Genomic DNA, 16,039 nt, shown 5'->3' on the forward strand with positions numbered 1-16,039 from the left:
AAGCGCTTGCTGAGAGGCAACCCAGCCATTATAAAAAAAATTAGATGTTTATAACAATTATATAAGTCTATTTAATTTTTTTATTCATGTTAGTTAATACATTTCAGTGAATAAGTCAGGAAAATGGAGGTTCAGGACATAAAGCAGAGGAATCACAGAGAAAAATAGCTTACTAGCGTCAAAACACCAGTAATGGAGCATTTTGGGCGTTAAACGCCAGAATGGCTACCATTCTGGGCGTTTAACGCCATAAAAGGTATCATTCTAGGCGTTAAACGCCATAATGGGCAGCATTCTGGGCGTTTAACGCCAGAAATAGCAGCATCCTGGGCATTCAGAAAAAATCCCAGTAACAAAGGATTTCTGGTGTTTAACGCCAGCCAGCATACCTGGCTGGGCGTTAAACGCCCAAAATGGCCACAAGATGGGCGTTAATTGATGCGCATAAACTAGTTATGCTACGATTTAGGAAATTGCACGATCGGCAAAATTCCTTCCGGCAAGTGCACCGGTTATCGTCAAGTAAAAACTCACAATAGAGTGAGGTCGAATCCCACAAGGATTGGTTGAATGAGCAATTCGGATTAGAAGTGTGTCTAGTTGAGCGGAATCAAGAATTAGATGAGAATTGCGGAATGTAAAATTGGCGGGAAACGTAAATGGCAAGAAATTGAAATAGCGGAATCTTAAATTGCATGAATTAAAGAGCAGAAGCTAAATTGCTGAAATTAAAAGGGAATGGGGGTGATTGCATGAATTGAGTTGCAAAATGTAAAGAGAAAGTGGAAATCGGAGATGGGGAATTCATTGGGTTATAGGAGATATTGAGATCTCCGAATCAAAACATTTTTATCTCTTCCTCAACCAATGCGTTCATTGAATTTTGCTTGGCAATCTTATATGATTGGATCCCAATCCCTTGGCTCACCAATTCTCTCTAAAAACAAACAAATTCCCAATCCCTTGGTTTAAATGTTCATAAGAAGAGATGATGCTCGATCACTGATTATACCACACAGTTTCATGAACCACAATTTGGTAGGATTACATGTCACAATATCCATCCAAACCCCAATCCAATTCACTGTGAGAAAGCTTCTCTAGCATGAATCCTCCATTCCTTTCCCAAGGTTCCGAAGGATTCCAATTATGGGTAGTTTCTTTCCCAAGACAACTACCCAATGGAATTAGATCGAGAAGCTTTCTAACAAAATTCAAGAGAAAAGATTGAAGAAGAAGATAAACTATTATTGATTCATTGAATTACAATAGAGCTCCCTAACCCAATGAAAGGGGGTTTAGTGAGTCATAGCTCTGAATTCAATTACAAAGGTATGAAAACTAGCAAAATGAAAAGGTAAAAGTTCCCCTAACTTAAATTCTATCCTATTTATACACTTTCTATATTGAGCTTCTGTTGTGTTTCTTGGGCTTTGAGGCCTCTCCCTGCTTTCCTTTTGCTTTGGGTTTATGATCCATAATCTTGATGAGGCTGCTGATCCACATTCTGTAACATTCATTGAGCCAACTTAGTGATAATCAAGTAATGACACATGACTCAACAATTTGAAATTCCAGACTCATCAATCCTTCAGGCCCAATCCCATAAACCATGATATTCAATTAGGTTTCATCCCAGAGTAAGTTTAAGTTAATGTTTGTGCTCAAAAGCTAACTTAAACTGCAATATTTTTGGCCCAGAAACCTTTTCCAATAGTGGCGTTTAAGTTGCAGTTTAAGCTTAAACTGCAGCTTAAACGCCAGACACTTCCAGTGATGCCTTTTGTGGAAGCACGTTTAAGCTTCAGTTTAAGGTTAAACTGAAGCTTAAACGTGGAAATGGAAGAAGGCAGCCCTGGAGGGTAACGTAGTCGAACACGTTTAAGCTTCAGTTTAAGGTTAAACTGAAGCTTAAACGTGGAGATAGGAAAGGCAGCCCTGGAGGTCGAGCACGTTTAAGCTCCAGTTTAAGGTTAAACTGGAGCTTAAACGTGGAAATAGAGAAAGCCATCCTGGAGGTCGAACACGTTTAAGCTCCAGTTTAAGGTTAAACTGGAGCTTAAACGTGGAAGCGGAGAAAGGTAGCCCTGGAGGTCGAACACGTTTAAGCTCCAGTTTAAGGTTAAACTGGAGCTTAAACGTGGAAGCGGAGAAAGGTAGCCCTGGAGGTCGAACACGTTTAAGCTCTAGTTTAAGGTTAAACTGGAGCTTAAACGTGGAAATGGAGAAAGCAACCCTGGAGGAGAAAACTTGGTCGAACACGTTTAAGCTCCAGTTTAAGGTTAAACTGGAGCTTAAACGTGGAAATGGCTCCCTGGTGCATTTCCCATTTCTGGCGTTTAACTTCTAGTTTAAGGTTAAACTGGAGGTTAAACGCCACTTTCACCCTTTTCTCAGCTTTCATGATTTTGGCCGTTTAAGTTCCAGTTTAAGCTTAAACTGGAACTTAAACTCCACATGTGATATTCAAGCTTCCTTTATTGATTTTTGTTGCTTCCTTGCCTAGCCTCTTCTTCCCTGAAATCATCCAAACAACTGCATCAAAGTCTTGCAAATTTTCATGAGAATCTTCCATTCATAGCATTCAAGTAATATAACTAAAAACTCATGAAATTTGCATAAAAATCATGCTGTTTGGATGGTTCATTGCTTTGTTATTCATTTAACCATTCTTGGTTACTTTAAGCTCAAGAAAGTGCATAAAACAACTAAAACTAACAGAAAAATGCTAGTGAAACTCGCCTAAGATGCCTTGGCATCATTAAACGCCAGAATGGCTATCATTCTGGGCATTTAACACCAGAACAACAAAGGGGAGGTAGTTTCGTTTCCAATTCAAATTTTTTTCGAATTTTCATGTTTTAATTCATAATTTTCTGCATAAACATATTACAAACATTCATCTTTCAATTTCCATCCCCAAAAATTGATAGTCTTATAAATTCTTTTCAAATCTTTTTTTCAATTCTTTTCAATTCTTTTTCAAAACATTTTAAAACTCATTTATCTTTCCAGTTTCTTTCCAAATATTTTTAATTCATCCATATTATCTTTTATTTCTTAGATGCATTAACAAAAATTCAGATTTAACTTCCTCATATCTTTTTCAAATCTTTTTTATATCATGTTTATTTATTTTTTTTATCAATTATATCTTTCTATCTTCTCTTTTTCTAAAAATTCGAAACACATTCCCTCCCTCCCTTTTAAATATACATTCGGCCAGCCCCTTTTCACCCATCATTCGAATCCTTCTCTCCATCTAGTCATCTTCTTTCTTTTTATTTTGCTTGAGGGCAAGAAAATCTCTAAGTTTGGTGTGATTTCCGTGATCCCTGAGCTAAAACAAACGAATCTCATTACTCTCAAAGGAAGACAAACCACTTCAAGAGGCAAGAAAGAAAGCAATCCAAAGCCACTTTGGATGCATGAGAATTTCTGCACCAAAGTACATGCAGACCATTACTTCAAATTTGTGTGCAGAAGATTAGTGATCCCAAAAGTTAGGTTCAATCTAAAAGAAGATGAATACCCGGAGATCCAAGAACAGATTCGAAACAGGGGCTGGAAAGTCCTGACTAATCCTGAGATACATGTTGGAAGAAACATGATCTAGGAATTCTATGCAAATCTGTGGATGACGGATAAGCAAAGATTAGAGGGAACTGCTTTCCACTCCTTTCGGACCATGGTCAGAGGGAAGATTATTTACTTCCACTTTGACAAGGTGAGAGAAGTTCTCAAGCTTCCTCAACTACAAGATGATCCAGAATCCTTTAATAGGAGAATGGCCAAAGATAAAAGGCTAGATCAAGTTCTAGAGGACATATGCCTCCCTGGAACCGAGTGGATTACCAATACAAAAGGTGTCCAAAACCAGCTAAAGAGAGGAGATGTCAAACTAGTTTCTAGAGGTTGGCTGGATTTTATTGGGCGTTCTATACTCCCAACCAGCAACCGTTCTGAAGTCACTGTCAAGAGAGCAGTGATGATTCATTGTATTATGCTGGGGTAAGAAGTAGAGATTCATCAGCTGATTCCTGGTGAAATTTACATATCTGCAAACAAGGAATCCACTGATGCTGAATTGGCTTACCCAAGCTTGATCAGTCTGTTATGTAAAGATGTGGGGGGTACAGATAGGCGTGGATGAATATATCCCAGTTGAACGCCCAATCACCAAAAAGGTGATGGATGGACCAAAAGTTCAAGACAACCCCATCAAAAGAAGGGTGCATGAGCTCCTCCCAGAAATTTCTCAATTTGAATATTGGGCCCGCTTAGAAGCATCTGTCACCAAGCTGCAAGAAGCTATGGATCAACTCAAAGAAGAGTAGCAGAATCAAAACAACATGCTTTGCAAACTGCTCAAAGAACAAGAGAAACAAGGGCATGAGATACAGGAGCTAAAGCGCCAGAAGCTGCCCCTTGAAGAGCTAGACGTCCCACAAATTGAAGGAGCAAGTATCTCCCAAAATAAAGGTTGTTGAGTCCTAACTCTGTGATAACTTTTGTTATTAGAGACCTATTTTAAGAGTTACATGAGCATTAGTATTAGAGTCGTTTATTTTTATGTCTTTAATTTTCTTTCTTTTATTGTTATTTGTCTGCCTTTATGTTTAGTTTCTGTCTTGTTTTTATTTTTATTACATGATTATTAGTGTTTAGTGTCTATGTCTTAAAGCTATGAATGATTCCATGAATCCCTCACCTTTCTTAAAAGAAAAATGTTTTATTTGCAAAAGAACAAGAAGTGCATAATTTTGAAATTTATCTTGAAATTAGTTTAATTATTTTGATGTGGTGACAATACTTCTCGTCTTCTGAATGAATGCTTGAACAGTGGATATTTTTTATAGTGAAGTTTATGAATGTTAAAATTGTTGGCTCTTGAAAGAATAATGAAAAAAGAGAAATGTTATTGATAATCTGAAAAATTATAGAATTGATTCTTGAAGCAAGAAAAAGTAGTGAAAAACACAAAGCTTGCAGAAAAAAATGGCAAAAAAATAAAGAAGGAAAAAGAAAAAGCAAGCAGAAAAAGCCAGTAACCCTTTAAACTAAAAGGCAAGGGAAAAAAGAATCCAAGGCTTTGAGCATTAATGGATAGGAGGGCCCAAGGGAATAAAATCCTTGCCTAAGCGGCTAAATCAAGCTGTCCCTAACCATGTGCTTGTGTCATGAAGGTCCAAGTAAAAAGCTTGAGACTGAGTGGTTAAAGTCGTGGTCCAAGGCAAAAAGAGTGTGCTTAAGAACTCTGGACACCTCTAACTGGGGACTCTAGCAAAGCTAAGTCACAATCTGAAAAAGTTCACCCAGTTATGTGTCTGTGGCATTTATGTATCCGGTGGTAATACTGGAAAATAAAATGCTTTGGGCCACGACCAAGACTCATAAAGTAGCTGTGTTCAAGAATCAACATACTGAATTAGGAGGATCAATAACACTATCTGAATTCTGAGTTACTATGGATGCCAATCATTCTGAACTTCAAAGGATAGAGTGAGATACCAAAACTGTTCAGAAGCAAAAAGCTACTAGTCCTGCTCATCTAATTAAAACTAATCTTCATTGATATTTTTGAAATTTATTGTATATTTTATTCTTTTTATCCTATTTTGTTTTTAGTTGCTTGGGGACAAGCAACAATTTAAGTTTGGTGTTGTGATGAGCGGATAATTTATACCCTTTTGGCATTGTTTTTAGGTAGTTTTTAGTATGTTTTAGTTACTTTTTATTATATATTTTATTAGTTTTTATGCAAAAATTACATTTCTAGACTTTACTATGAGTTTGTGTATTTTTCTGTAATTTTAGGTATTTTCTGGCTGAAATTGAGGGACCTGAGCAAAAATCTTATTCAGAGGCTGAGAAAGGACTGCAGATGTTGTTGGATTCTGACCCTCCTGCACTCGAAGTGGATTTTCTGGAGCTACAGAAGCCCAATTGGCGCGCTCTCAATTGCGTTGGAAAGTAGACATCTTGGGCTTTCCAGCTAGAGACCATTTTCTGGCGTAAAACGCCAGAACTGGCACCAGAACTGGAGTTAAACGCCCAAACTAGCACCCAAGCTGGCGTTTAACTTCAAGAATGGCCTATGCACGTGAAAGCTTCAATGTTCAGCCCTAGCACACACCAAGTGGGCCTCGGAAGTGGATTTCTGCACTATCTGCACTTAGTTACTCATTTTCTGTAAACCTAAGCTACTAGTTTAGTATAAAAACCTCTTTTAGAGATTCATTTTGTAAGTTATGACATTTTTACATTTCATATTGTATCTTCTACGACATGAGTCTCTAAACCCCATAGGTGGGGGTGAGGAGCTCTGCTGTGTTTCAATGGATTAATGCAATTACTACTATTTTATATTCAATCACGCTTGATTCTATTCAAAGATACTCACTTGTACTTCAATATAGAGAATATGATGATTCGTGACACTCATCATTATTCTCAAATCTATGAACGCATGCCTGACAACCACTCCCATTCTATCTGACCTCAACGTAGTCATTGGGTGACAGCTTGAGTGCGTATCTCTTGGGTCTTTGATCCACGGACCGAGTCCGTGAGATTAGAACCTTCGTGGTAGAGGATAGAACCAATTGGTAGCATTCCTGGGATTTGAAAAGTCTAAACCTTGTCTGTGGTATTCTGAATAGGATATGGGAGGGGATGACTGTGACGAGCTTCAAACTCACGAATGTTGGGTGTAGTGACAGCGTGCAAAAGGATAGAGAGATCCTATTCCGACACTAGTGAGAACCGACAGATGATTAGCCGTGCGGTAACCGTTCCTGGTATTTTTCATCCGAGAGGACGGATGGTAGCCATTGACAACGGTGATGCACCAACATATAGCTTGCCATTGAAGGGAGCCATGCGTGTTTGGAGAAGAAGATAGTAGGAAAGCAGAGATTTAGATGACAGAGCATCTCCGGTACCTCAACCTGTTCCTCATTACTGAATCACAAGTACCATTTATTTCATGTTATTTACCTTTCATAAACAAAATCATTTTTAACATTAATCTCCTGACTAAGATTTACAAGATAACCATAGCTTGCTTCAAGCCGACAATCTCCGTGGGATCGACCCAGTGTACTTGCTGGTTAGTTGTGCGGAGTTGTGAAAAGTGTAATCACAATTTCGTGCACCAATAACATAAGAACATAGAAAAGTAATAGGGAATGTGAAATCTAAAACCAACAATTGCAAGCATAAATAATAACAATTAAAGTAAGAAGCAATAAATCTGAAATACCTCAAATTGCATTTAATGGAAAAATCAAATCTAACATGAAAAGTTCATAAATTCAATTGGAAAGCTAAATAAACTAGAATGCTAAGACAATCAAAAGTAGAAGAGAAACTAAATTAAAGGAACATTGAACCTGGAATTGAAAAGAAATAAACCTAAAACTAAGAGAAATCCTAAAACTTAGAGAGAGGAAAGATCCTCTCTCTCTCTCTAGAAACTACATTTAAAACCTAAAATTGTGAATAAATTGATGTGTGAATGTTTTTTTTCTTCTGACTCTCGACTTGTCCCCTGGCTTTAATCTGCGTTTCTGGGCCAAAAACTGGGTCTAAACTCAGCCCAAAATCGCCCCCAGCGTTTTCTGCGATTTCTGCATGTGGCGCATGTCACGCGTATGCGTACTCGTTGATGGTCATCTTTGCGTGTCACGCGTACGCGTCAGACAGGCGCACACGTCGCCATGGAAAGCTCCAAATTATGCGCACGCGTCAGGTACGCGCACACGTTGTTCCTCGCTGGTCAGCTCCTTAGTTTCTTGTGTTCCTTCCATTTTTGCAAGCTTCCTTTCCATCCTCTAAGCTATTCCTTCCCTATAAAGCCTGAAAACACTTAACGCACAGATCACAGCATCGAATGGTATAAAGGGAGTTAAAATACACTTTAAAGGCTTAGGAAGCAAGTTTTCAATCATAGAACAAAATTAGGAATGAATTGTAAAATCATGCAAATTGTATGAATAAGTGTGCAAAGACTTGATAAAAATCACTCAATTGAGCACAAGATAAACCATAAAATAGTGGTTTATCAATCTCCCCACACTTAAACATTAGCATGTCCTCATGCTAAGTTCAAGAGATATAAAGAATGAATGGGGGAAAGTAAGACTCATGAGATGCAATCTATGAATGCAACTATATGCTAAGATGATTCTGTCTACTTGGTTAAAAGTAAACAAGTTCTCCAAGACAAACATAAATCTGATTTCACTCATTCAAATCATACAGTAAAAGACAAGTAAACTTGAAAGATGATAGCTCATGAAAGCAGGGATCATAAAATCAAGCATTGAACCATCACTGGTAGTGTATATGCACTCTAATCGCTCAAGTGTCTAGGGTTAATCACTCTACTATTCTCTAGTCATGCTTTCTAGACCTTGTTCTTCATCTAACCAATCAACAAAAATTTAGTATACCAATACAAACATCATGAGGTCTTTTCAAGGTTGTAATGGGGCTAAGGTAAGGGTGAGGATATATGTATGGCCAAGTGAGCTATAATATGAATCTTTGACTAAGCTAAGCTCTCACCTAACATACACACACACGCACACACTATATAATTCCAAAATCATGCCTAGCTACCCAAAATTCCTACTTTTGCATCACATACTCATGTATCAACTTTTCTTTAATTTTATCACATATGCATTGATCTTTTATTAAACTTAACATTGGGGTAATTTTGTCCCTTTATTTATTTATTTATTTATTTGAATAGTTTTTTTATTAAAAATATAAAAATAAACATAACATATCAATGCACATGGATTTTTAATTTTTTTGGTCTCACATGAGTAGGTACCCAAATTCTCAATATTTTGTCAATGAAACACTGTACACTTTTATCAACCCAATTTCCCATAGTTTCCCACACTTAATTGACACACAATCTTTATCTTAAGCTAACCAAAGATTCAATTGGGGTAATTAATTATTTTTCCGCTTAAGGCTAGTGATGTGGTAAAATATAGAACAAACGGGGAGTAATAGGCTCAAGGTGGCAAACAAAGGTGATTGAAAGGGTAGGCTATTTCGGATGAGTGGGCTAATAACAAATGATGGCCTCAATCATATGCAAGCATGTAAATATACTAAATAATGGACATATAGAATGGAACAAAATATAGATTGCAATCATAGATAAGAAAACACACAAGAATAAAATATTATGGTTAAATAATGTAACCTTGTAAGTAAGCTCAAATCTCACAGGTTGTGTATTTTTTAGCTATAATTCCTGTTCTAAATTACAATCTTCAAACAAGTTTAACAAAAAAGTTTTAATTTAAATTAGTGAAATGCTATAAAATAGGGTCTTGAAAAGAAACTCATTACTTTAATAAAGTAGTGGTAAAATATGCACAAAATCAAACAAACATGCAATCAAACATGCAAATGCAATAACTAACAAATTAACATTGGTATTGAAAAAGGAAGTAACTAACCCATGGAAGTCGGTATTGACCTCCCCACACTTAAAGATTGCACCGTCCTCGGTGCATGCTAAGATGTGCAAGTGGACGGGGTGCTCCAACTGACGCTTTTTCTGCATTATCAACTTTGATGATCCTCTTCACCCGCTTTGTTGGCGGCTTGATGCCTGTAGATTGAGATGCCTTAGCCGGAGGTCTTTTGGTTCCTCTCCGTGCTGGTGTCTTGTCAGTGGCTTTCTCTTTTCCTTTCTTGGTACCCATGTCTAAAGAAGAAAGAAAAGGAAGAATATTAAATATAGATAACTAAAGAACTGGAAGGAAGAAATTCCAAATGATAATGAATGCCAAAGAGAAGATAATAGCTTAAATACATGGTAGCTACAACATGTAGGTAAGACAGCAATTAAGATCAAGAAGGCAATTCATAATAATTAGATGCAAGATGGTAAAAGCATGCAAGTGATAGGCATGAGAAGCATAACTCAAGCATCAAGTAATAAATGTGCCAAATTAGAGGGCATTTGTAATGATGACAATTGTGAATGATAATCCCAAATACATGTGGAGCATAAGTGTTGAGAAAAAGGAGCATTCAAGTAAAAGAGTAAAAGAAAAAAGGATTCAGAATGCCATAAAAGTTTTTTCACAAACATTTGGTGTACAGATTAAAATAGGAATAAAAATAATGAATCCAAATATATATGAGAGCCAATAATTACATATCAATTGTCAAATTACTCCTCATAAGATCCATAAGGTCAAATTAATAAAATAACATCCAAATAAAGCTCCAACACCAACATAAAAATTGCATGAAAAAGAAGCCATAAATAACTAAGATAACATAATAATTGAGAAGGAAAAGTAGTTAAATGCAGTAAATAAAAGAAGAAGAAAAGAGTAGAGGAGAGGAAGAAAAGAACCTGAGGTAGAAGATGAAGAAGGAAAGAAAAAAGTAATAGATATGAAGAAAGAATAAGGAAGAAAAAAGAAAGAAGAAATAATTAGGATTGAAAAGAATTACGATTGGAGGGGTGGATGATTTGAAATCAGGCGCTGAGGTGGTTTAATTGTGCGTCGCATGCGACGCGTACGCGTGAGTCGCGCGATTTCCAAGCGACGCGTAAGCGTCAGGAACGCGTACGCGTGACATGGGTTGTGCAATTGGCGTGAAGGCAGCCCCGCGCACGCATAACTTTCTGTTTGATATGCATGAGAGCCAAAAATTCACATGACGCGTGTGCGTGAGGGACGCGCACGCGTGGATGGCCATTTTGGGAAAATGACGCACACGCTTCAGGGACGCGTATGTGTGATGGGGCTTGTGCTCCCTGCACAGTTCCAGCCCCACACCAACATAACTCTCTAGCCAAACACCCATTTACGCCGATTTCCTCATCCACACGTGCGCGTGCGTGACGGTACGCGTGGTGTGCCAAATTTGCAAACCACGCGTACGCGTGATGGATGCAAACGCGTGATCTTGTTTGTGCGCAACGCACACTTCCTGCGCCACTCCGGCGCAACTCTCTGTTCAATCCTTCGTATTCTCGCACTCACATATGACGCGTACGCGTCGTGGACGCCCGCGCGTCGTGTGCCCTCCACTTTTTTTTTTATGCAGAATGCAGAATGCAGATGCTGATGCAGGCATTATGAATGAATACTAATAAAAATAGAATAAAATAAAACTAAGGATAAAAATGAAAGATCATACCATGGTGGGTTGTCTCCCACCTAGCACTTTTAGTTAAAGTCCTTAAGTTGGATATTTGGTGAGCTTCTTGTCAGGGCGGCTTATGCTTGAACTCGTCCAGAAATCCCCACCAATGTTTGTACTTCCAATAGCCTCTGGGTTCCCAAACCTTGCTTTTGTACCCGTCTTTTTGTTGATCATCATTTTTCCAACCGGGCGGTAAGCAATCTGAATTCTCAATGAAGTACCCAAACAACTTCCTAGACCCATTCAATCGAGCTCCCCACCAATCCTTGCACTTCAACTTGGAGCATGTCACCATATTGAACCTTGCATGGCAACTCCAACCAATAACCATCTTCCTTTTACTCTTAACGCCACAAAGAGCTCTAAGTTAACCATCTGTCTCAAGTAAACCATATTCAAGTGGAATGAGAAAGCTAAGGGATATGAATTTTACCCACTTGAATGTTGTATTAGATGGTAATGGCTTTGGGGGAAAGGTCTTCGACAACTTTGGCAAGGTGATTTCGAGCTCCATTCCCTTGTGCTCTTCCTTGACAACTTCCACCTCTTTGCAAGCTTCTTCAATTTCAATCCTTTGTTCATCAATTTCATCTAACTCCCTTCCATCACTTAAATCACAAATGGGAGGATGAGAGAAATCTACCTCCACATTGCTTTCTATCTCATCGGAAGAAGGTTCTTCAAGTTCAAAGGATTCACCAACAAGAAGGTTTGATGCATGATCTTCATCACCAAGGGAACTCAACTCTTGCTTCATTCCTTCTAAGTCTTCATTCAACAATAGTTTTGGAGGTTGGGCACTCTCCTCCTCAACATCAAATTCAATCTTTTTGGAGGGATTTTCTTCCATTCTAGATTCCTATGGAGGTTCCGCATCTCCTAAGTCTTCAACCACTTCTTCCTCTTCTTCTATAATTTCGGCTTTCTCCACTTGCTCTAATATAAAATCGAACTCTGGTGCACGAAATTGTGATCTCAGGCAACGGCGCCAAAAACTTGTATGCACGTCTTAATAAATTGTTTTTCATTCACAACTTCGATACAACTAATCAGCAAGTGCACTGGGTCGTCCAAGTAATAAACCTTACGTGAGTAAGGGTCGATCCCACGGAGATTGTTGGTATGAAGCAAGCTATGGTCACCTTGTAGATCTCAGTCAGGCGGATATAAAATAGTTATGGAGTTTTCAAAAATATATAATAAAATGAGGATAGAAACACTTATGTAGATCATTGGTGAGAATTTTAGATAAGTGTATAGAGATGCTTTCGTTCCTCTGAACCTCTGCTTTCCTGCTGTCTTCATCCAATCAGTCTTACTCCTTTCCATGGCTGGCTTTATGTAAGGACATCACCGTTGTCAATGGCTACTTTTTATCCTCTCTGGAAAATGGTCCGATACGCTGTCACTGCATGGCTAATCGTCTGGAGGCATCACCCTTGTCAATGGCTGCATCCCATCCTCTTGTGAAAATGGTCCAAATGCTCTGTCACAGCACGGCTAATCATCTGAGGTTCTCGATCATACTGGAATAGGATTCACCCTCCTTTTGCATCTGTCACTACGCCCAGCACTCGCGAGTTTGAAGTTCGTCACAGTCATTCAATCCCAGAGTCCTACTCGGAATACCACAGACAAGGTTTAGACTTTCCGGACTCTCATGAATGCCACCATCAATCTAGCTTATACCACGAAGATTCTGATTAAGAGATCCAAGAGATACTCATTCAATCTAAGGTGGAACGGAAGTGGTTGTCAGGTACGCGTTCGTGGGGGAATGATGATGATTGTCACGTTCATCACATTCAGGTTGAAGTGCGAATGAATATCTTAGAAGCGGAATAAGTTGAATTGAATAGAAAAATAGTAGTACTTTGCATTAATCTTTGAGAAACAGCAGAGCTCCACACCTTAATCTATGGAGTGTAGAAACTCTACCGTTTGAAAATACATAAGTGAATATAGGGTAAGCATGGCCAAGTGGCCAGCCTCCCATGGAGGTCTAGAGATCTAAAAATGATCAAAAGATGATCAAAAGATGATCAAAAGATGGTTAATACAATAGTAAAAAGTCCTATTTATACTAAACTAGTTACTAGGGTTTACAGAAGTAAATAATTGCTGCATAAATCCACTTTCGGGGCCCACTTGGTGTGTCCTTGGGCTGAGCTTGAATGTTACACGTGCAGAGGCTCTTTCTGGAGTTGAACGCCAGGTTGTAACGTATTTCTGGCGTTCAACTCTGGTTTGTGACATGTTTCTGGCGTTTAACTCCAGACAGCAGCGTAGAACTGACGTTCAACGCCCTTTTACGTCATCTAAACCCAGTCAAAGTATGGACTATTATACATTTCTGGAAAGCCCTGGATGTCTACTTTCCAACGCAATTGAAAGCGCGCCATTTTGAGTTCTGTAGCTCCAGAAAATCTACTTTGAGTGCAGGGAGGTCAGAATCCAACAGCATCAGCAGTCCTTCTTCTACCTCTGAATCTAATTTTTGCTCAAGTCCCTCAATTTCAGCCAGAAAATACCTGAAATTATAGAAAAATACATAAACTCATAGTAAAGTCCAGAAATGTGAATTTAACATAAAAACTAATGAAAACATCCCTAAAAACATCCCAGTTTCTCTATTACAGAGAGGGGCATGAGGTTTATCCCTGACCCAAGGTCACATAGAGCCTTCTCAAAGGTCATGGTGCCTATGGTACAAGGTATTAAGAACTTTCCAGGATCCTGTTTCTTCTGAGGCAATGTCAGTTGATCCAGATCACTCAGTTCATTAGTGAACAAGGGAGGTTCATCTCCCCAAGTCTCATTACCAAATAAATTGGCATTCAGCTTCATGATTGCACCAAGGTACTTGGCAACTTGCTCTTCAGTAACATCCTCATTCTCTTCAGAAGAGGAATACTCATCAGAGCTCATGAATGGCATAAGGAGGTTCAATGGAATCTCTATGGTCTCTAGATGAGCCTCAGATTCCTTTGGTTCCTCAGAGGGAAACTCCTTATTGATCACTGGACGTCCCAGGAGGTCTTCTTCCTTGGGATTCATGTCCTCCCCTTCCTCTTTGGATTCGGCCATGATGGTCATTTCAATGGCCTTACACTCTCTTTTTGGATTTTCTTCTGTATTGCTTGGGAGAGTACTAGGAGGGATTTCAGTGACTCTTTTACTCAGCTGGCCCACTTGTGCCTCAAAATTTCTAATGGAGGACCTTGTTTCATTCATGAAACTTACAGTGGCCTTAGATAGATCAGAGACTAAGTTTGCTAAATTAGAGGTATTTTGTTCAGAGTTCTCTGTCTGTTGCTGAGTGGATGATGGAAAAGGCTTGCTATTGCCAAACCTGTTTCTTTCACCATTATTAAAGCCTTGTTGAGGCTTTTGTTGATCCTTCCATGAGAAATTTGGATGATTTCTCCATGATGAGTTATAGGTGTTTCCATAAGGTTCAACTAAGTAATTTACCTCTGCTATTGCGGGGTTCTCAGGATCATAGGCCTCTTCTTCAGAAGGCGCCTCTTGAGTACTGTTGGATGCAGCTTGCATTCCATTCAGACTCTGAGAAATCATATTGACTTGCTGAGTCAATATTTTGTTCTGAGCTAATATGGCATTCAGAGTATCAATTTCAAGAACTCCCTTCTTTTGAGGCATCCCATTACTTACAGGATTCCTCTCAGAAGTGTACATGAACTGGTTATTAGCAACCATGTCAATGAGTTCTTGAGCTTCTGCAGGCATTTTCTTTAGGTGAATGGATCCACCTGCAGAAGTATCCAATGACATCTTAGCCAATTCAGATAGACCATCATAGAATATATCCAGGATGGTCCATTCTGAAAGCATGTCAGAAGGACACTTTTTGGTCAGTTCTTTGTATCTCTCCCAAGCTTCATAGAGGGATTCACCTTCTTTCTGTCTGAAGGTCTGAACATCCACTATATGCTTACTCAGCTTTTGAGGAGAAAAAAACTTGGCTAAGAAAGCCTTGACCAGCTTATCCCAAGAGTTCATGCTATCCTTAGGTTGAGAGTCCAACCATATTCTAGCTCTGTCTCTCACAGCAAAAGGGAAAAGCATGAGCCTGTAGACTTCATGATCTACTCCATTAGTCTTAACAGTATCACAGATCTGCAAGAATTCAGTTAAGAACTGAAAAGGATCTTCAGATGGAAGTCCATGGAACTTGCAGTTCTGCTGCATCAGAGAAACTAATTGAGGTTTCAGCTCAAAGTTGTTTGCTCCAATGGTGGGGATGGAGATGCTTCTTCCATGTAAATTGGAATTAGGTGCAGTAAAGTCACCCAGCATCCTTCTTGCATTATTATTATTTTCGGCTGCCATGTCCTCTTCTTGTTCAAAAATTTCTGAAAGGTGCTTGCTGGCTTGTTGTAATTTAGCTTCTTTTAGTTTCCTCTTCAAAGTCCTTTCAGGTTCTGGATCTGCTTCAACAAGAATGTTCTTGTCCTTGCTCCTGCTCATATGAAAAAGAGGGACAGAAAAATAATAATAATAGGGATCCTTTTTGCCCAAGTATAGAGGTTTCCTTATGTGAGTAGAAGAAAAGAAGAAGAGAAAATCTGAACTCAGAGAGAGAGAAAGAGGATTTTCAAAAATAATTTTTGAAAAAGAGTTAGTGATTTTCGAAAATAGTTTTTGAAAAATGTTAGTAATTTTCGAAAATTAAAATCAAAAATTAAAATAATTAGTTAATTAAAAAGAAATTTTGAAAAAGAGGGAGATATTTTCGAAAATTAGAGAGAGGGAGTTAGTTAGGTAGTTTTGAAAAAGATAAGAAACAAACAAAAAGTTAGTTAGTTAGTTGAAACAA

At 38.5% G+C, this 16,039-nt stretch overlaps 1 pseudogene; it reads left to right on the forward strand.

Moving 5' to 3' along the window:
• Positions 1-15,052: 15,052 nt before the first annotated feature.
• LOC148570458 (small nucleolar RNA R71) lies at positions 15,053-15,143 on the forward strand (annotated as a pseudogene).
• Positions 15,144-16,039: the final 896 nt, after the last annotated feature.

This window comes from Arachis ipaensis, chromosome B3, assembly GCF_059453495.1.
Source record: "Arachis ipaensis isolate K30076 ecotype BB chromosome B3, ASM5945349v1, whole genome shotgun sequence".
Classification (NCBI taxonomy): Eukaryota; Viridiplantae; Streptophyta; class Magnoliopsida; order Fabales; family Fabaceae; genus Arachis; species Arachis ipaensis.